Source organism: Spinacia oleracea, chromosome 3, assembly GCF_020520425.1.
Source record: "Spinacia oleracea cultivar Varoflay chromosome 3, BTI_SOV_V1, whole genome shotgun sequence".
NCBI lineage: Eukaryota > Viridiplantae > Streptophyta > Magnoliopsida > Caryophyllales > Amaranthaceae > Spinacia > Spinacia oleracea.
In genome coordinates, this window is record NC_079489.1 from 122,946,265 (window position 1) to 122,969,526 (window position 23,262).

Sequence of the window (23,262 nt, forward strand, 5' to 3'; positions counted from 1 at the left end):
AATTGGGCAACCATAGTCATATAAGAAACTGATTTAGCAAAATCTCCGGTTCCTTTGATTTATTCTTAAAATATAAAATTATCTAAGAAACCATATAGTTCAAGTATGAGATTTCTTATAGTTTTTCTAAGAAACCATATTCTAAGATAATTGGTTCCTTTATCTAAGAAACCTGATAAGTGACTTATACGATGCCCTAGCAATGGTTCCTTAGACCATTTTTGTAGTAGTGATTGTGAAGGGTGAAACATCAAACATTGCTATTAAGAAAAATAAAAGGAGGATCCCTTAGTATAAAACAAATTACAAAAAAGTGAAAAACAAAAAAACCTCTAGAAAATTAGAATACCCCCTCCACTCACTTTCGTGCTCTATCCGATCACTCTCTGTTCATTGTTCTTCCTCACCACTGTAAACCATAAATTAATTTCCATTTCTCACATTCTACCACCTGAACTCTCACATTCTACAAAAATTTATCTGTAAAATCATTTGATAATTTTTATTCATCTTCTGATTTTCCGCCGCCTAACCCACACTGTCACACATTCTATTACACTTTGATATGGTTGTGCAAGATATTTTGGTAGTTTGTGTTGTTTGTAAATATATTGGATTTGATCAGAATCGTGGATTGATAGTTTGCACGTGCAATAATACTTATTGATTTCTTTTGATTCCATTAGCGAATGTGTTAAGCCTCCATAAGTGGTATTTGGAAAGGTCGGATACTAGGGGATATGAATTTCACAACTAAATTGTCTCAACTATAAATAGTTAGTGAACGATAGTATCAATTGAAACTACTGAGATGCTAATTGCAGAGGAAAAAGTGAAGGGATTGAATTAATTATATTGAATAATATTGGGGGAAGAGAGAAGATGGCGGGATTGGTTGAAGTTCTACTGGAAATTGGGAATTAAATTATAACGGTAGAATTAATGAGAGTAGATTAAAGGATTGAATTAAAGGTTTAATTGAATCGAGTTTGAATGAAGTTTGAACTGAAGGTTTAATTAGAGAGGAACAATTGAATGCTCACGAGAAGGTAACAGGGAAGATGGGTGATGTTGATGTGTCCGCCACATGTCTTCATAACGGTGTTGCTTACGTGTCTTTAAAACAGAGATGGTTATCTTTTTTAAATACTAGGTATTGATTGATTGATAAGTTAACCTAAGTTAATTTCGTCAAATTCAGGTGAATCAAACATACATTAGACCTTAATCATGGGTCGACAAAAGAATATTTGCTCGCCGCTCTCCCCTCTTCTCCCCTTTCTTATTTTTAGGGTTTATTTTCTTGGTCGTTTTAGGCCAAAATTCTCTTTATTTAATTCAACGATTGTCTCTAAAATTCAATAAACTTTCACCTTAGGGACAAAATTCGTCCTTATTTGTTAGTCTTCCTAAGGTGGAGTTAGTTTTAGTATGTTTGGTTACGTCGTTCACTCGTAGTGGATTTATGTAGAATTGGTTCGTTAGTAAAGTTTATGCGGGATCGCAGCAAATATCAAATTTTCAAGTACATTTAGATGAATCGAGTGGAAATCATCATCGCGACTACAACAAATCATTAGAACCTCTCCCTGAAAATGTTGCATGTTCCATTTTTATATACGGGAGACGTTCTACAGTGCTAGTTATATTCAACAACCGCAGATTTGACGAAGGAAACCTTTTCTGGATTCGATATATTTGTCATGTACCGAGTATTTATTAGATTTATATTTTTTTTGTAGATATCGTATAACTCTATATTAATGAATTAATTTTCTTACAAAAATTACATACCTTAGACCCTAATTTTTAGGTTATAAAATAACGATACTATTATTAATTTGGTGGCTAATAATTAATTACGGAAATAATACATTGGATGCTTTTTACTTTTATGGTTACTAGTTGTTAGACCGGGCAATAATGCGCGCGGTCTCCCAAGATAGGTAATCTAATTTGGGCCTTTGGGGAAACTTAATTTAAGTTGCTTGTATATTAAGTATTGAAAAACAGCATTAATAAAACAAGCAAATAGGAAAGTAATAGATGCAAATACTTAATATTTACACTAATAGAAACCTGGTCCACGCTAATTAGCGTGGACTAGGGTATTATAGCCTTTCCGTCTCTTGTACGTATACATATACATATACATATATATTTTATCATTTTTTAGGCGTTTGAACTTCCCACTCAACTTCTTTCTAAACTTCTCTCTCCATTTCAAATTCAATTTTAGTGTTTGCGCGATCAATTTTCACCAAATTACTTATCAAATCTTCGTTTTCGTTCCTAATTATTTCTAAATTCTGATAAAATGGTGAAGAAATTGATAGTTGTTGGTCCTAAAAGAGACGACGTCGCCGGTTTAAAAACAGAAACGCCAGTTGAAGGTGCGCGAAGGCAAGGAGGACGACGAAATCAAGCTGTTGAGACAATTCCTGGTATGTTTATAACTTATTTATGTTTTATATATTGAATGATTGAAATGTTTTCCATAGGCCAGCAGAAATGGGAGGATAGGAATCTCTCTTTCCAGAAAAGATGGGTTGGATTGTCCAACGCGTCATACGCTGACACATCACTTCGTCAGTAGTATGAATGACCACCCACTTCTTCCGCCAGTGGTGCCACTTGGACGCCTTCCCTACCACAGTCCTGTAAGCCCCTTTGTAGCTCACGGCTAGCCAACCCTTCGCTGCATGAGGGACCTTAGACAATGTGGCTATTCTGAGAAACGCCGGGAAGGAAGGAGTAGTACCCTCGAGCTCACATCTGGCAATATACCCGAACACGCCGGCCCAAGAGTTAGGCGACATCTGGTTAACACCTATATTGTAGCCATCTAGCATCTCCACCACAAATGGGTGAGGAGGAAACCTCAAACCCAGTTTCAGTGTAGACATGTAAACAACAAACTCGCGGGTACCAAGCCAATACTAGAGTAGTCCATACCCCCAAGCATCCTTAAGTTGTAGCCCTCGCCCAGGTTCAGCGAGTCACTATGGCCAGCTCCTTTAGCCTGCAAGTAATTCAACCAAGACTGAAGAGGGAAGATCTCACATGGGTGAAGATGCCCCTCCTCACTCCTAGTTGAAGCCCGCGCGGATCTTTCAGCACGTCCCGCCTCCAAGAATTCTTCCTCTCCCGCCAAAGATGAAGACTCCCCCTCAAAATCCAGGTCCTCTCTTATCCTTATCAAGATGTCCTGCACAAGCCAAAGAACTGGCTCAGGACGACGGGAATTAACCTTGTAGAGAGGACGCCAAGGACACAAGGTCGTCGCCCACGAACCAACCAGAGCGGCTCACCACAACAAAAAGAAATACAGATAAAACAAAAATTATGAAGACAAGAGAGTTTACCTTGTAAATAAAAAGGAACAAGTTCCTCCGGAAATTGCGAAAACAAAAAATGAGAGCCCCTAAGAACAAAGTATGAACACTACGATGGCCGTAAATCATCTGCTGGTGGTTAGTCGACGCTGGAAATCGCCTTCTCTCAATCTTCTCTTAAACATTTCGAAAAATGAGGGGAGACAAACTTGAAATGACAAGTTATTTATAGAGGGGTAAGAAGGAAGAGCCTCTGCCACGTGTCACTGCGGCACAGGAAGAGTCAAGAAAGGTAAAAAATGGAGTGAGGAATTTTCACCCTTCTTGTGGGGCAAATGATGTGGCCATAACTAAAGTCCACCTTGGACCAACCAAAGAATGACACGTGGCACTCCAAAACCTGCTAAAGCAGATGTGCAAAAATGCTTAAACCTACTTTGCCTTATGATCAGGCACAAGAGGCCCAATTGCTTTGGCAGACCCAACACTTAAAAGGCACCTTAAGCCCTTTATTCCCATGTACCTGATAAGGACACATGTCCTCATCTCTGAGGTTAGCCAATCATATGCTTAGGGTTTTTTGGGAACACTTTCCAAAACCCTAATCCTATAAATAGTTCAAATCCCAAGGTAAAAGGGGCAATCAATTCATTCCTACCTACCTAAAACAATTACGCCCTGCCTTCTTTCTAGATTACTTCTCTCTCTAGCCAATACTTGCTTAGGCATCGAAGGGAATATTCCTACGGGAATATTCTTATTTTGCAGGTTGCAGGGAGATTGTGCCAGCGCATACTTGATACCTTCGAGGAAAAGGGTGACACCTCATCATCAACAAGTTCCCACAACAACTATTATACACATATAGTAACCATTATAATCATATAGTAACTATTGTACACATAAAGTGACTATTGTACGCGTATAGTAACCATTATAATCATATAGTAACTATTGTACACATATAGCAACCATTAAAATCATATAGTAAATATCTAAAAAGCGAACAAAAAACATACTCTAAAAAAAATAGTGCATAATGTAAAAATATAGTAACTATTTTAAAAACATAGTTATTGTTTTAAAGATATAGTAACCTTTTTAAAAATATAGTTACTCTAAAACTACTACTAACATAAACACTACGAACATTCCAATCACTTATAAAAACACTAAAAAACCTTCGTAAAATAAAGTAAAGATAATTATATCAATTATATACTAACTATATAAAGCATTAACCCTAATTTCAACAAAACAACAAACATTTCAATCATTCAATATATAAAACATAAATAAGTTATAAACATACCAGGAATTGTCTCAACAGCTTGATTCCGCCATCTTCCTCGCTTCGCGCACCTTCAACTGGCGTTTCTGTTTTTGAACCGGCGACATCGTCTCTAGGACCAACAACTATCAATTTCTTCAACATTTTAGCAGAATTTAGAAATAATTAGGATCGAAAACGAGGATTTGATTAGTAATTTGGTGAAAATTGATCGCGCAAACACTAAAATTGAATTTGAAATGAAGAGAGAAGTTCAGAGAGAAGTTGAGTGGGAAGTTCAAACGCCTAAAAAATGAAAAAAAATTCTGCTAATCCTGACATTGAGTTGAAGCGCAAGTGGCGATGAGAGTTTGGATTTGAGGATGAAAATGTTGAAATCCCTGTGAGGTTTTTTGAGGAGAATATGAAGTTGTTGCCAGAGGGTGGTGATTTGTTCAAACAGTTGTTTGTGTTTTTTGCTTTTTCTACAATTTTGTGTCCTACATCAAATAGGAGCATAGATTTACGGATGTCTAAGGCTTTGGAAGTTGTTGAAATGATTCCTAAATTTAATTGGTGTAAATACGTTCTTGACATTGTGTGAGGAGACTGTTAAACTTAAGAATAGTCTATCAAGTGGGAAAGAGCATAGGATTTTTGGAGGTTATGTTGTGTTTTTGTAACTTGTATATTTTCAAATGATGAAGTCTAGGCACTTTGGGAGTATTCCTGATGAATTACCTCTGATTCAACATTGGACCACGAAGATGATAAGTGAACGGGTTCATGTTGAAAATGTGAATGTGACTGCTATATATGGTTCTGGAATTTTGGAGAAGGAGAAGTATCCAACTTCCAACAAATATGTGTTTGTGAATTGTCAAATTAATTTTACACGAAGGAAATCGATTGGAAAGGAAGGTGAAGCTGACAACAGTGGGGGTGTTGCAAAGCGGTTTGTTGGCCGTCGAGTTCCACATCGTAGGTCCCGTATTCTTCAGTTTGAGATTCCAGAATGTCATCCTACTGATGATGAAATTCTCTCTAAAGCCACAAATGTAAGTTACAATATTCATAGGACAATAACTATATATTTAGAATAGGTACTATATGATTAAAATAGTCAGTATTTGGTGGAACACAATTTAGCCGAGTTCCTTATTCATTTTTTCAGAAACTAGTATTGTTGAGGGTTCTGAACTTGAGTCATACTTAAGTCTAGGAGAGAGATTGCTCAAACCAGTCTCTTAACCTGGTGTGTTTTCATCTTGCTTTAATCCATTCCCAGTATGCTAGACCATGTTGATAGGTTATGATACATATGACAAAACATAAATCATGCGGAAAAACCTTAATGCCAGGAAACATATTATTTACACATAATCATTTAGCATAATTTAGGAGCATACACTTTGTAGCGTGCCCTCCCTAGCTGCGCCCGAACCGAACAAGAAGAAGTCTTTAGGACTCCAAATGTCGTCCCTCCGTAGATAGTCCACAGTACGTCCGGATCCGCCTCAAGTTAGACCAACTAGAATCGCCCTTAAGGTTACTAGGAAATTCGGTTAAGTGTTTGCAAGTGTTTGGCTTATTTTTCTTTCAAAACTTACCCTTAGAATACTTCAATCCCGTATGCATAAATTATGACCCTAGGCCCTTATTTATAGAGGTTTGGAAAGGGAACTGGAATCCTAGTAGGATACGATTTAATTAAACTTAGAATCCTACAAGGACTCTAATTAATTAAATAATCCTTTTAGGAATAGGAATTTAATCATACACCAAATCCTAATAGATTTAGGAATTGTGCATGGACACAAACACACACACGCACGGAGCCACGAGGGCGCCCGCACGCGTGCGCTCGGCCCACGCAGCCCACGCAGCCCACGCTGCGCAGCCTCGCCTTGGCGCGCTGGGCCTGGCGCTGCCTTGGGCTAGGCGTTGGCGCGCGTCTTGCTTGCTGGGCGATGGCCTGGCTTCGTGCTGGGCCTTCGTCAGGCAGGCCTCGTCCGATGCTTATTCGTACGATACGCTTCCGATTAAATTTCCGGTTTCGGAATTTATTTCCGATACGAACAATATTTAATATTTCCGATTCCGGAATTAATTTTTGTTTCGAACAAATATTTAATATTTCCGTTTCCGGAACTATTTTCCGATTCCGATAATATTTCCGATTCTGACAATATTTCCGTTTCCGGCAATATTTCCGATTCCAGCAATATTTCCATTTCCAATAATATTTTCCGATACGTACCATGTTTCCGTTTCCGGCAACATCTACGACTTGGATAATATTTATATTTCCGATACGATCCATATTTCCGTTTCCGGCAATATCATCGTTTCCGGAGTATTCACTTGCTTGTGACGATCTCAGCTCCCACTGAAACCAAGATCCGTCGATTCCGAATATCCATAGATAGAGTATTTAATGCCATTAAATACTTGATCCGTTTACGTACTATTTGTGTGACCCTACGGGTTCAGTTAAGAGTAAGCTGTGGATTAATATCATTAATTCCACTTGAACTGAAGCAGCCTCTAGCTAGGCATTCAACTCACTTGATCTCACTGAATTATTAACTTGTTAATTAATACTGAACCGCATTTATTAGACTTATCATTGAATGCATACTTGGACCAAGGGCATTATTTCCTTCAGTCTCCCACTTGTCCTTAGGGACAAGTGTGCATTTCCTAATTCCTTTCTCGCTCGATGCTTGCTCTTGAACAAAAGGTAAGAGTTGTCATCCTTATTATGTCCAGAGGTGTTTCTCGGTTTCAGAGTTCAACTGATCAAATAAACAGATAATCATAGCCTATGATTCATCCGAGCACGGCCATGCATTTCACAGTTTCTAGCTCTCCGAGTGGCCTTGTACAACTTTTAAGCATCTCATCCCGATTTATGGGAGGACAATCCCAATCTTGCGATCTTGAGATTACACTTCGTTTGATAGGTGATTACCTGAGCGTTGCCTTTATAGCCTCCTTTTACGGTGCGACGGTTGGTCAACGTCAAAGTAACCAGTTCTCAAACAAGTAATCTCAAATCACTCAGGTATTGAGGATTTAGTGTCTAATAATTTTAATGAAATTTACTTATGACAGATTTTCATCTCTTACAGTAAAGTTTCATAGGTCTGTCCGATACTAGTCTTCCCAAAGTAAGTATCTATGCAAATGATTATGACATTGCCATGTCCACATAGTTCAAGAAACAGAACTACTAGTCATCTTGCATTCTAGTCGTCTAACGTTTTCTATGCGTCCAATTTTATAGGAAACTCCGACCAGGGACCATTCTCAACCTTTGACATTCAAGTTCACTTGATAGACATTTCTTAGTCACAGGACTGGTCCTGACAGTCTATCTTGAATATATCGTCAAATTGAAGGGACTGATCATTTAACAAACCACAAATTAAATGGAAAAATGAATTCTATTCATTTATTGTGAATGATTAACCAATAATGTTTTACAAAGAAGTAAACTATAAAACTTTAAAACATTAAATAACGACATCAAAGCCATTCTCCAATATGCTTGATTCCCATAGCTGCAGTGTGCGAGTTGTGCTTCGCCTGCGGCAGAGGTTTAGTCAATGGATCTGATATGTTGTCATCAGTTCCAATCTTGCTTATCTCGACTTCTTTTCTTTCAAAGAACTCTCGTAGAAGGTGAAATCTACGAAGTACATGCTTGACTCTTTGGTGGTGTCTAGGCTCCTTTCCCTGTGCAATAGCTCCGTTATTATCGCAATACAGGGCTATTGGTCCTTTAATGGAAGGGACTACACCAAGTTCACCTATGAACTTCCTTAGCCATATAGCTTCCTTTGCTGCTTCATGTGCAGCAATGTACTCTGCTTTAGTTGTAGAATCCGCAATGGTGCTTTGCTTAGCACTTTTCCAGCTTACTGCACCTCCGTTGAGGCAGAAGACAAACCCAGACTGTGATCTGAAATCATCTTTGTCGGTTTGGAAACTTGCGTCCATATAGCCTTTAACAATTAATTCATCATCTCCACCATAGACCAGGAAGTCATCTTTGTGCCTTTTCAGGTACTTCAGAATATTCTTGGCAGCAGTCCAATGTGCCTCTTTTGGGTCTGACTGGTATCTGCTCGTAGCACTGAGTGCGTACGCAACATCCGGGCGTGTACATATCATAGCATACATTATTGAACCAATCAATGATGCATATGGAATCTCATTCATTCGTCTACGCTCATCAAGTGTTTTTGGGCACTGAGTCTTGCTTAGAGTTATTGCATGAGACATGGGTAGGTAGCCTCGCTTGGAGTCTGCCATCTTGAACCTATCAAGCACTTTATTGATATAAGTTCTTTGGCTAAGTCCAATCATCTTTTTAGATCTATCTCTGTAAATCTTGATGCCCAATATGTACTGTGCTTCTCCTAGATCCTTCATCGAAAAACTTTTCCCAAGCCAAATCTTGACAGAGTTCAACATAGGAATGTCATTTTCGATAAGTAATATGTCGTCGACATATAATACTAGGAAAGAAATTTTGCTCCCACTGACCTTCTTGTATACACAAGATTCGTCTGCGTTCTTGATGAAACCAAAGTCACTGACTGCTTCATCAAAACGTATATTTCAGCTCCTGGATGCCTGCTTCAATTCGTAGATTGATTTCTTTAGCTTGCATACCTTTGTAGCATTCTTTGGATCCTCAAAACCTTCAGGCTGTGTCATAAACACAGTTTCTGTTAAAATGCCGTTTAAGAAAGCGGTTTTGACATCCATCTGCCATATTTCGTAATCGTAATATGCAGCGATTGCTAACATTATCCAAATAGACTTTAGCATTGCAACTGGTGAAAAGGTTTCATCGTAATCCACACCGTGGACTTGCCTGTAACCTTTTGCAACCAATCTAGCTTTGAAAACTTCAAGTTTCCCATCCTTGTCCTTTTTCAGTTTGAAAACCCATTTGCTTCCAATGGCTTGGTAGCCATCTGGCAAATCGACCAAATCCCATACTTGGTTTTCTGACATGGAGTCTAATTCAGATTGCATGGCTTCTTGCCATTGCTTGGAGCTAAGGCTCGTCATAGCTTGTTTGTAAGTCGCAGGTTCATCACTTTCAAGTAATAGAACGTCATAGCTCTCGTTCGTCAAAATACCTAAGTACCTTTCCGGTTGAGATCTTTATCTCTGCGATCTACGCGGGGTTACATCTCTAGGTTGACCATGATTCTCACCAGATTCTTCCAAAGATCTCTGAGTTTCATCCTGAATGTCATCTTGAGCATTCTCTAGAGTTTGTTGTTCAACTCGAATTTCTTCGAGGTCTACTTTTCTCCCACTTGTCATTTTGGAAATGTGATTCTTCTCAAAAAAGACACCATCTCGAGCAACAAACACCTTGTTCTCAGATGTATTGTAGAAGTAATACCCCTTTGTTTCCTGTGGATAGCCCACAAGGATACATTTGTCAGATTTCTGATGAAGTTTGTCTGAAATTAATCGTTTGACGTATACTTCACATCCCCAAATCTTAAGAAAAGACACTTTTGGAGGCTTTCCAAACCATAACTCATATGGAGTCTTTTCGACAGCTTTAGACGGAGCTCTATTTATAGTGAGTGCAGCTGTATTTAGTGCATGTCCCCAAAATTCTAATGAAAGTTCGGCCTGACCCATCATTGACCTGACCATGTCTAGCAAGGTTCTGTTCCTCCGTTCCGACACAACCGTTCCATTGTGGTGTTCCAGGAGGGGTCAATTCTGATAGAATTCCACATTCTTTCAGATGGTCATCAAATTCATAGCTCAGATATTCACCGCCTCTATCAGACCGCAGTGCCTTAATCTTCTTGCCTAATTGATTCTCTACTTCACTCTGAAATTCTTTGAATTTATCAAAGGATTCAGACTTATGCTTCATTAGGTAGACATAACCATATCTACTGAAGTCATCAGTGAAAGTGATAAAGTAGCTGAAACCACCTCTAGCATTTGTACTCATTGGTCCACATACATCTGTATGGATTAAACCCAATAGTACAGTTGCTCTTTTTCCAACTTTAGAGAAAGGTTGCTTTGTCATTTTGCCAAGTAAACATGATTCGCACTTACTATAATCCTCTAAGTCAAATGGTTCTAGAATTCCTTCCTTTTGAAGTCTTTCCATGCGTTTCAAGTTAATATGGCCTAATCGACAATGCCACAGATATGTGAGATCTGAATCATCCTTTTTGGCCTTTTTGGTATTTATGTTATAAACTTGTTTGTCGTGATCTAATAAATAAAGTCCATTGACTAATCTAGCAGATCCATAAAACATCTCTTTAAAATAAAATGAACAACTATTGTCTTTTATTAAAAAGGAAAATCCCTTAGCATCTAAGCAAGAAACTGAAAATGATGTTTTTAGTAAGGCTTGGGACATGGAAACACTCTTCCAGTTCCAAAACTAGCCCAGAGGGTAACGACAAATAATAAGTTCCTACAGCTAATGCAGCAATCCGTGCTCCATTTCCCACTCGTAGGTCGACTTCACCCTTGCTTAACTTTCTACTTCTTCTTAGTCCTTGTGAATTGGAACATAAGTGTGAGCCACAACCTGTATCTAATACCCAAGAAGTTGAATTAGCAAGTATACAGTCTATAACAAAAATACCTGAAGATGGAACGACTGTTCCGTTCTTCTGATCTTCCTTTAGCTTCAAGCAATCTCTCTTCCAATGCCCCTTCTTCTTGCAGTAGAAGCATTCGGATTCAGAAGTGGGTTGACTGAACTTCCTCTTTTCAGACTTGGCGCCAGTTTGCTTAGTTGGGCTGGCCTTGTTGCCACCTTTCTTAGGATTCCTCTTCTTTCCAGATTTCTTGAACTTGCCCCCACGCACCATAAGCACATCTTGCTTATCACTTTTGAGCGTCTTTTCAGCGGTCTTCAGCATACCGTGAAGCTCAGTGAGAGTTTTGTCCAGACTATTCATACTGTAGTTTAGTTTGAACTGATCATACCCGTTATGAAAAGAATGGAGGATGCTGTCTACAACCATTTCCTGAGAGAATTGCTGATCCAGCCGACTCATATTCTCAATGAGTCCAATCATTTTGAGAACATGTGGACTTACGGGCTCGCCTTTCTTAAGTTTGGTCTCAAGAATTTGCCTATGAGTCTCGAATCTTTCGATTCGAGCCAGATCTTGGAACATGTTCTTCAACTCACTGATGATTGTGAAAGCATCTGAGTTGATGAACGTTTTCTGCAGATCTGCACTCATGGTGGCGAGCATTAGACATTTCACATCCTTGTTGGCATCAATCCAACGATTGTGGGCTGCCTGAGTGACCCCTTCGCCTGCGGCTTCGGGCATCGCCTCTTCCAAGACATACTCTTTTTCTTCCTGCATAAGAACTATTTGCAAGTTCCTTTGCCAGTCAAGGAAGTTTTTCCCGCTCAACTTCTCCTTTTCGAGAATTGATCGAATGTTGAATGAATTGTTGTTTGCCATAATTAAAACTACAATTGAAAAGAATAAACAAATAAATAACCATTCACAGTTTCTCTTAATAAACTTAAATTCTAGCAAACATGCATAATTCAATGTTCATTAAGCATTTTATTCAAATTATGTGTTCCGGCAGGTGTGAATAAAATGATTCCAAGATCCTAAAACCATTGAAGAATTAAGCACAATTTGTCGACTCAATCCTAAAACATTTTAGGTAAGCAAAAACCTTTTGCTAATAGTCTAGAAACTATTCTTGGTTGATAGGTACGTCTAAGAACTTATTAGGTAAACCTATCGATTTTGCCACGATATAAAAGGACTCCTTACTTATATCGTTGAGTTTCACCAAAACTAACATGTACTCACAATTATTTGTGTACCTTACCCCTTTAGTATCGACAAGTAACACCTCGCTATGGCGGAAAACTATTACTAAGATCGATGTAAAGGATATCCAAGTAAGTGTTATTTTGGCATGGCACCTTTTAACTCAATTTTTAAGTTTGGAACTTAAGGCTCTTACTATGTTGGTTAGATTTTAAGTGAACTAAAATCCTTAATCATGCAACATAATCAAGTTTTGATCTCATGCATATTTAAGACATATTTAAAGCAATAAATAACTTAAAGCATGCATAAGATAAATGTGATCTAGTATGGCCCGACTTCATCTTGAAGCTTCAACTTCAAAGTCCGTCTTGAAAATCTCCGTGGGAGGCGCCATTTTCTTCAAATAGGATAAGCTATAATTAAACTAATTACAACTATTTGATGGTACGCAGACCATATTTGAATTGAAAAACAATTTTGGTACTTTAGACCAATTACATTCAAATTAATGGTACGCAGATCATATTTTCTATCCTATTTGGGCCATACTAGTCACTTCATAACATGCAAAACAGTACATATACAATATATACCATTCACCCATTCATTATCATGAATGGCCCACATAGCTGGTTAGTAAAACACGTTATGCATCACATAAATATTTGCAGCAATTAATCAAGGGCACCAATAATCTACAAATTATTCAGTCCTTATTAATTCTAATCAAGTTGTTTTAACCTTAAGGATTTGTAGACCTAACCAAGAGTTTATGACTAAAAGGGCTCCCACTTAAACCAATAAATTCATATGCTTTACTAATTTTAAACATAAAAAGGTATTTCTAGTCTAACCGGAAACATACAAATTTAATTAAAATTTAAAGCTCATATTAATTTATAATTGAATCCACATATTTAATTTATTTTCAGTCGTATTTAAATTAATTGATGATTTTAATTTTAGTAAAATAATTAGAATAAATGAAATTTATTATAATTATAATATTCAAATTAAAATCCAAGAAAACAATTTAAATTATTAATTTTAAAATTAATTAAAATTACATAAACTGGAAATTTCAAATTAAAATTTTAAAACGATCTAATCGTAACACAAGGTACGCAACATCACCATACAACGCATAGCCATAGGCCACACGCACGCAGCCATCGCTGGCCATGTGCGCGCAGCCTATGTGCTGCGTCGCATCCATCGCTGCACACCATCGCAAGGCATCATCAAAGCACGCTAGCATGCTCGCTGCGCGCGCCAGCGCTCCTGCGCGCGAGCGTTTGTCGCCGGGCGTAGCGCTCGTCGCACGCGAGCTTGCGCTCGCTGCGCGCGAGGCTTTGCACGTTGCGCGCGGCAGTTGCGTCATGGCGCAGCTCGCCTGCTGCCCACACGCGACTGTTGCTGCCTTGCTCTCGCCCTTGCCCACTCGCCCATCGCACATAGCACACGACACAAGGCAGGGCTGCTGCCTTGTGCTCGTGCACCATAGCCTTGCTCGCTGCATTCGTCGTCGCATGAATTATGACCGCACTATACAACACCCACGTGTCCCTTGCTCGTCGTCCCTAAAGGGTAACACGTGTCCTCATTCGTCGTCCCTTGCTCGTCGTCGCATGCCCGCACTATACAACACCCCTTAAGGGTAACACGTAGCGTCCATTGCTTTGTGCGTGCAAGTTATATGAGCGAATCGCATAAAAATTGAAAATTTTATTTTCAAAATTAGTGACAAATTAATAAATCATATTAATTTCATAACTTTAGGGCGAAAAATCGAAAATTTATTAATTAATTAATTTCCGATTAACATGGATTCAAGTCTAGGTCATAAAAATTTAAAATTTAACACAAATTAACAATTTTTATGGTGGTTTTTAATCATAGGTATCTAATTAAATTATTAATTAATTATGAAAATCAAATCAATTCTAAATTATTCGAATTTTCAACAAATTAATTATAATTATAAATTAGATTGCATAATTAACAAGGCTAGGCATTCAAACTTGTTAAACATATACAGTAGGTCAATCAAAAATTCAAGATTTATCAACAAGAATCGCATATATTTAATTTAACATCTTAAATTTACAAACTTTTGCGTTCGAAAAACTAAAACCTCCGAAAAGTCATAGTTAGGCTTCGAATTTGAGAATTCTGGGTTTGGCCGAAAATCACTTTTTTTGTCAAAATTTTAGAATGCCTTTTACATGCGGAATTGACACAAAAATCACTCGATTTGGATGAGTAACGAAGAAACTGCCGAAAAACTGCGTACATATAATTAAATAAACGCAATTTGCAATTAATTAACAATTACGAAAATTAATCACCCCTTTTAATTCTTGCAAATTTGTAATATTTAACCATGTTTATGCAATTTATATTATGAAAATAATAAGAGGCTCGTGATACCACTGATAGGTTATGATACATATGACAAAACATAAATCATGCGGAAAAACCTTAATGCCAGGAAACATATTATTTACACATAATCATTTAGCATAATTTAGGAGCATACACTTTGTAGCGTGCCCTCCCTAGCTGCGCCCGAACCGAACAAGAACAAGTCTTTAGGACTCCAAATGTCGTCCCTCCGTAGATAGTCCACAGTACGTCCGGATCCGCCTCAAGTTAGACCAACTAGAATCGCCCTTAAGGTTACTAGGAAATTCGGTTAAGTGTTTGCAAGTGTTTGGCTTATTTTTCTTTCAAAACTTACCCTTAGAATACTTCAATCCCGTATGCATAAATTATGACCCTAGGCCCTTATTTGTAGAGGTTTGGAAAGGGAATTGGAATCCTAGTAGGATACGATTTAAATAAACTTAGAATCCTACAAGGACTCTAATTAATTAAATAATTCTTTTAGGAATAGGAATTTAATCATACACCAAATCCCTAATATATTTAGGAATTGTGCATGGACACAAACACACACACGCACGGAGCCACGAGGGCGCCCGCACGCGTGCGCTCGGCCCACCTAGCCCACGCTGCGCAACCTCGCCTTGGCGCGCTGGGCCTGCCTTGCGGTGGGCCTGGCGCTGCCCTGGGCTGGGCGTTGGCGCGCGTCTTGCTTGCTGGGCGATGGCCTGGCTTCGTGCTGGGCCTTCGTCCGGCAGGCCTCGTCCGATGCTTATTCGTACGATACGCTTCCGATTAAATTTTCGGTTCCGGAATTTATTTCCGATACGAACAATATTTAATATTTACGATTCCGGAATTAATTTCCGTTTCAAACAAATATTTAATATTTCCGTTTCCGGAACTATTTTCCGATTCCGATAATATTTCCGATTCTGATAATATTTCCGCTTCCGGCAATATTTCCGATTCCGGCAATATTTCCATTTCCAATAATATTTTCCGATACGTACCATGTTTCCGTTTCCGGCAACATCTACGACTTGGATAATATTTATATTTCCGATACGATCCATATTTCCGTTTCCGGCAATATTATCGTTTCCGGAGTATTCACTTGCTTGTGACGATCTCAGCTCCCACTGAAACCAAGATCCGTCGATTCCGAATATCCATAGATAGAGTATTTAATGCCATTAAATACTTGATCCGTTTACGTACTATTTGTGTGACCCTACGGGTTCAGTTAAGAGTAAGCTGTGGATTAATATCATTAATTCCACTTGAACTAAAGCGGCCTCTAGCTAGGCATTCAGCTCACTTGATCTCACAGAATTATTAACTTGTTAATTAATACTGAACCGTATTTATTAGACTTATCATTGAATGCATACTTGGACCAAGGGCATTATTTCCTTTACATGTTTCAAGCTTGTCTGTGTTGTGCTTCTGTGGTAGAAGGATGGAGATTGAGCTACTAGTGTTTGCAGCAGTGCTGGCTGCTGCTTTTTACTCTTGCTTGTTGTGAGGCTGGTCTGTTTTCAGTTGTCTTGCCAGAAAATGTTTGGCTCAGTTATCAAGTGGACCGAACAAAAAAATTGATTTAAGTCCTAGGTCAATCGAGCCAGCATATCTGACTACCTCAGTTGCACTATTTTATCTTAGAAGTCGGATTATCAGATTGGTATCTGATTACCGAACATGATAGCTGTGTTGTGCTTCTGTGGTAGAAGGCTTGAGTTTGAGCTGCTAGTGTCTGCAGTAGTGTTGTTTACTCTTGTTTGTTGTGGTTAATTTGGCTTGAGTTGACTTTTTGGGTGTGTTCTTGTTATGAATTGATTGCTGGTTCGTAGTATTTTGTTGTTTGGGGTGTGTTTTTTGGTTTGTTTTTTTCTTTTTAGTTTGGGGGGTCCTCCGTTGTACATATTGTTCGACTGTTAATATATTTCACACTTACAAAAAAAAATAGAAAAGAAGGTGGTACTCATTTGTTTTGTTATTGACATCTCTTTTGGTTTGATTTGGTTGGATTGCTCATTTAATTTGTTGAGGAGTTCCGTACTTCAATAAGGTAAGAGAAGTATATATATTCCTTTTTCTATCTTTTGTTAGTTTAATAGTTGTAAAATTTAAATTTCCTATTTACTTAGTCGTATAATAGAATCACTTCTTGTTTATTATTTATGCGGTTTACTACTTTATATTGTATTTGTCTTGTATGTTTGTATTTTATGTAACATTAAATACTTAAGGCATGGATTGACTTACGTTTTTGTCATTGGAATCTATGTGTATTTTTTTTATGGCTCTTTAACTTTTGTAGAAATGAATCGAAGTTGGATAAGGACCTCAAAGCCTGGTGACCAACTATACATGGATGGAGTGAATTTTTTTTATTAATTTTGCTCTGAAAAATGGTAGAGGTAGGGAAAAGTTACCTTATCCTTGTTTTAAGTGCCATAATCTCGTGCACATGAGAGTTGACAAAATACTTAATCATTTAAGTAAGTGGACCTTTGATAAAACATATACCCATTGGATTTTCCATGGAGAAGCCAAGGAAAGAACTTCAATGGGTACTGTTATGGGTGGTGCTGGTGCAAGTCATCAAGATCAAACAACTTATGAGGGTGATCTATTTGAAGACATGTTGCGTGTGGTTGAGGATACTTTCATTGAAAATCCTGAAGCACTTCAGTCGTTGTTAAATGATAATGAAACGCCCTTGTATCCTGGTTGCACCAAATACACTAAATTGGGGGGTATAATGGATTTATTCAATGTGAAGGCAAATTACGGTGTGACTGATGCAGGGTTTAGCTCGTTTCTTTATTTGTTGCAACACATGATTCCAGATAATAATGTTCTTCCAGGAAGTACTTATGAGGCGAAAAAGCTACTGTCCGCAATGAGCTTGCCTTACGAGAAAATTCATGCTTGCCCTAACGATTATGTTTTATATTATAAGGAACGAGAATTACTAGAAAGTTTCCCTCTGTGTAATGCTTCGCGATACAAGAAAAATAAAGGTGTGTCGGCTAAGGTACTATTTTATTTCCCGATAATATCAAGGTTTAAACGAATGTATGCGAACCCGGGGGATGCTGAAAAATTGACATGGCATGCAAATGGTCGTATAAAGGATGTGCTTCTTAAGCATCCAGCTGACTCCCCGCAGTGGTCATTCATTAATGATAAGTTTCCCGAGTTCGGTAAAGAAGAATGTAATTTGCGCCTTGCATTGTCTACTGATGGCATGAACCCATTTGGCTCTCTTAGTAGCACCTACAGTACTTGGCCGGTAATTCTGGTTACTTACAACTTATCTTCTTCCTTGTGCATGAAGAGAAATTACATGATGTTGACGTTGTTAATTTTTGGGCTAAAACAACCTGAAAATGACATCGACGTGTAATTGGAACCTCTTATTGATAATTTGAAGATTTTATGGGATAAGGGTGTCTCGGTTTACGATGCTCATCGCAAAGAAAATTTCAATTTGAAAGCAATGTTGTTCACCAGTATCCAAGATTATCCAGCATACGGCAATCTTTCGGGGTATACAGTGAAAGGAGGGGCGACATGTCCCTTATGTGAAAATGGTTTCAAGGGGAAATGGTTATCGGGGTCTGGAAAGATGGCTTTTTATGATCATCGATGTTTTTTGCATATTGATCATAATTATCGTAAGCTAAAGAAAGCCTTCAATGGGAAACAAAATTTTGAAGGTCGTCCAAAGATCCGCACTAGTGATGAGGTATTTGAGGAGGTAAAGGATATACAACATACATTTGGGAAAAAAGAAACTCAAAGCTTCCTAAACAAGGTTATAAGAAGTGTTGTGGTCTTTGGCGATTGCCATATTGGAGATTCCTATTTGTAAGACATTCTTTAGATGCAATGCATATTGAGAAGAATGTGTGTGATAGTCTTATTGGTACTCTACTTAATGTCCCCGGGAAGACAAAAGATGGCCCTAAAGCTAGAATCGATTTGGAAATATTGAAGACTAGACCTGAACTTCACCCTGTTGAAAAGAAAAAAGATGGCCCTAAATACTTGCCTCCCGCTGCTTATACATTATCAAAAAAGGAGAAAGAACAGTTCTGTGAGAGTTTGTCGGGAGTAAAAGTACCAGAAGGCTTTTCTTCGAACATTAACAACCTTGTTTCAATGGAGAACTTGAAGCTTACGAGTCTTAAGTCTCGTGATAGCCATATTCTGATGCAATACTTGTAACCCGTGGCTATTCGTTCTATTTGACCTAAAAATGTTCGACAGGCCATTATTAGACTGTGTTGTTTCTTTAAAGCAATCTACAACAATGTCATTAATCCTAAACACCTCGATGATTTGGAGGATGAAATTATCATTATTCTGTGCCAATTGCAAATGTATTTCCCTCCATCCTTTTTTGATGTCATGATTCATTTGACTCTACACTTGGTTAGGGAGGTAAGATATTGTGGGCCAGTGTATTTGAGAGCGCAGTGGGCTTTTGAAAGACAAATGAAAACCTACAAGGGGTATGTGATGAATCTTTCTCAACCTGAAGGTCGTATAGCTGAGCGATTCCAATATGAGATGGTTGTTGCACTTTACGGTGAATTAATGGGAAATGTGAAGATGGTAGGTCTGCCTGTATCTCGTCATCATGGAAGAATGCACGGAAAGGGGACAACTGGTCGCAAACAAGTTGATTTGTCAAGTGAAAAGTGGATCATGGCCCACTCATATGTTCTTCATAACGAGGATGAAGTAAGACCTTATATTCAGCGATACATGAATTTCTTGAGAACAAATCGAAGGGCAAGTGAGAAGTCCATAGCAAATGAACATAATCAAACAGTTTTTACTTGGTTCAAAGAACAAGTTATGAGAGAACTTCTTGTTTCACCTCAAACTGTCTCTGATTGACTCAAGAGTTTAGCCTATGGACCCAATTTCAATGCCTCCTTCTATTCTGGGTTTGTCATTAATGGTTGCACATTCTACACAAAGGATCAAGATGCAATTAGTACTATATATGCAAACAGTGGGGTGACTTTAGAGACTGAAGTCATGCATTTTTCCAGCGTCAAAGATAAGAATCCAGTGTATTGTAAAATGCGATATTATTGTGTCATTGAAGAGATATGTGAGCTGCATTACAATGAATTTTCAGTTCCTCTTTTTGGATGCAAATGGGTTGACAATTCTGCCGGTGTTTCCTTTGATGACTTAATAGGATGTGTCGTGGTCAATCTTGACAAACAAGGCCATAAGGAAGATCCTTTCATATTAACTAGGCAATCTAAACAAGTATTTTATATGACTGATCCATCTGATAAGAGAAGGTTAGTAGTTATTACACCACCGTCTTGTTATGATATTATAGATGATGGAGATGAAGATGAAGATGAAGATGAAGATATTGATGGTGATGATGATGATGATGATGATATGTTGGAGGAAGGATATACCATTAAGAAGGTACAATTCGAGAATAATGATATTTGTAATTCTTCGAATTATGTACGAATTGCCATGATGAAGGTATGTGGGTTGATAAGGATACTAATAAGGGGAACTCACGGAATCGTCGCCGCAATCAAACATGATGATCTTGGTATGAGGATGACTACTGTTATTTCAGTCCTGTTGTTTTGGAGAAGTTTTTTTATTATTGCTTTTAAGTAGATTGTATGGAAACTCCTAAAATGTACTTGACTCTCTAAGATTAAGATTTTCCATGATTTGAGTTTACTTTTGTTGAAAATTCGTTTTAGGTATTGAATTTTTTATGTTAAGTTAAAGTAATTGATCGATTTTTTAAGGGATTGGTATGTGGCATACTTAATTTCCCTTGTATTTCTGGTTTCATGCTTTTTAACTTATTGTCAATTTTTCTTGATTTATTGTGTTTGCATCTAATCTTTGAAATTATGCAGGTTAATGACAAAAAAGAAAAAGCACGTCGGCAAAGTTGTAGACGGTGCAACTGCTGAGGATGATACATCTAATGTTGAACAAGCTCATCGTGCGGAAGAGAGAGGTCGCACTGTACTTACAATTGTTGGGAAGGCAATTCAGAATGAAACCGAAATCCCCGTGGATTGGCATACTAGATATGGAGTTCCAACTGGCGACAGAAAGATTGGCGACAGAAAAGTCCGCACTATCCTTTCTTCCTACATTGGTGTGGTTGCTCGTGAACGTGTAAACATAAACTATTTGAAGTGGGGTGATGTTCCATAAACAACCTTTGATGAAGTGTATGATTTTGTTACGGTAAGCATAATTTTACATTTTCTGTTTTTGCAAATAAAAGTTGATTTATATTGAGAAAGACTTGAAGTGTACGTAGAGAATGGCTTTGTGTGTAGTAGTGCTCATATATGCCGATCAATGCATATTTATATTGGGAGTATGGCGGTGTAAGAAACTTTTGGATATTATATAACTCAACATATACTCCACATGATCTAGTGATTTCTAAGTTGTTTCAAACTTGCTCCCCCAAATAAGAGAACTAAGTCATCAGGTAGAATGTTCTAGATATTGGAGATGTCTTTAAAGAATGTTCTACTATTTTGATGAACCTTTTTTTCCTCTGAACTATTTCACTGAACTGGTTCTCTGAACCTTTACGAATACCCTCTCTGAAATTTGATCATTAATTCTATGATCCTTAAACATGTTAAACACATTTCCGAAATTCTTTTCATATCATTCCTAGTCATTCTAAACAAAAATTTAGCCACCAGGGAACTTTTTCTTTGTTAACTGAACTATGTGATCCCTCTCCAAGAAAGTTTTCTTCACTGAAGTTCTCATTAAGGACTTTATCGAAAGGAAAACTCCATGATCAATCATTTCAAAATCATCCAGATATACTACTCAACCAGTGATCTTGTTGTTTTGCATAAACAGTATGTTTCTTGATTAGTTTAGTTTAGTTCTGTTCAGAACTGATCAGTTCTGTTCAGAACTGAACAGTTATGTTCAGTACAGAACAGTTTTGTCTTGAACTGATCAGTTCTGTTCAGAATATTGCAGCAGTTTAAAATGCAGTTTTCTGTTTTGATGTGAACACATGAGTTCGATTCTTTGACTTTTTTATTTATCTGCCAGCATAATTGTTCGTTCCTAATGCTTTATAATAACTTTTTTTTTCTTTCATTGAAGCTTTATAATAACTATATAAAGCTTAACTATGTTACTCACTAGAACACATTATGCAGAAAGGATTCGACATACCAGAGGAGCGTAAAAAATGGGTCTTAACTAGAGCTTCCCAGCGATGGAGGGCTTTCAAGACTAGATTGAGAAAGTTTTGGCTATACAGAAAAAGAAAAAATAAGGAAAAGGTGTTAAGGAAAAAATCGCCATGGAAATATCCATGGATAGATCAAAATGATTGGAACAAATTCATTAAGACATATACTAATTCTTATTTTGAGGTATCCTTTCACTATATTGGTTTTAATGTTAGTAAACTTGATAATAGTGTATACTAACCATGTAAGGCATCCTGTGCTAAGGTACTAAGTGCAAAGAATAGAGAAAAGTCACTGTTAAATACTTCAAGCTATCGAGGAGGCCGACTAGGATACATTTATTTTGAGGAAGAGATCGTAAGTTGCTATAAATTTGTTTAATCAACTATGAGCTTGAATTTCGAACTAAACTTTTTGATATGTTGTTTCCTAATGCCAGATAAAACAGCTTCAAAAGAAAGGGGTACATGTTTCAGATTTGCCACGACATGTAACTTGGCTCAAAGCTCATTCTAAACAAAAAGATGGTCAACTGCTCTTTGAGAATCCTGGTGATGAAATAATCGCTCAAGCAATTGTAAGAACCTTTTTCTCTTTATTTCTACACTATAATCCACCCTATATATTCTGATTACTTCTTTCATAGAAGCTACTCTAGCAAGTAGCTACTTGATTAGCAGCCATCACTACCTTCTTATTCTGAATTGCTGAATTGAATAGTTATTCCCGGACTCTTTTCTAGCTGCTTGTAATTACATAAATATTTTTCCTTTCATGTTTCTTATTGTATTTTCTTTCTTTCCTTAATTTTACTGTAAGGATGAATTGGATGCTCAAGCTCAAAGAGGTGAGATAGTCACCAAAGGTCGGGATGATATCTTAGCAAAAGCAATAAATAAACCCGAGTAAGGTGGACGTGTAAGGGGTGTTGGATCGGGGGTTTCAAACAAGGTGTACTTTGGATACAACCAACCAACGCCTCTCAACCAAATGAGAGATCAAGTCAATTTTTTAATGTCGGGAGATGGGAAATATGAGAAACAATCAAAATTTGTTGATGTCTTGCATTATGTCGAGCACTAATTTCAACCCCGAGGAAATGAGACAATTCATGACAGTTCCTGGTGGTTCAGGTAGTGATAGCCAAAGATCTGAAAGTGCTGCCCCATTTGGGGGTTTTGTTA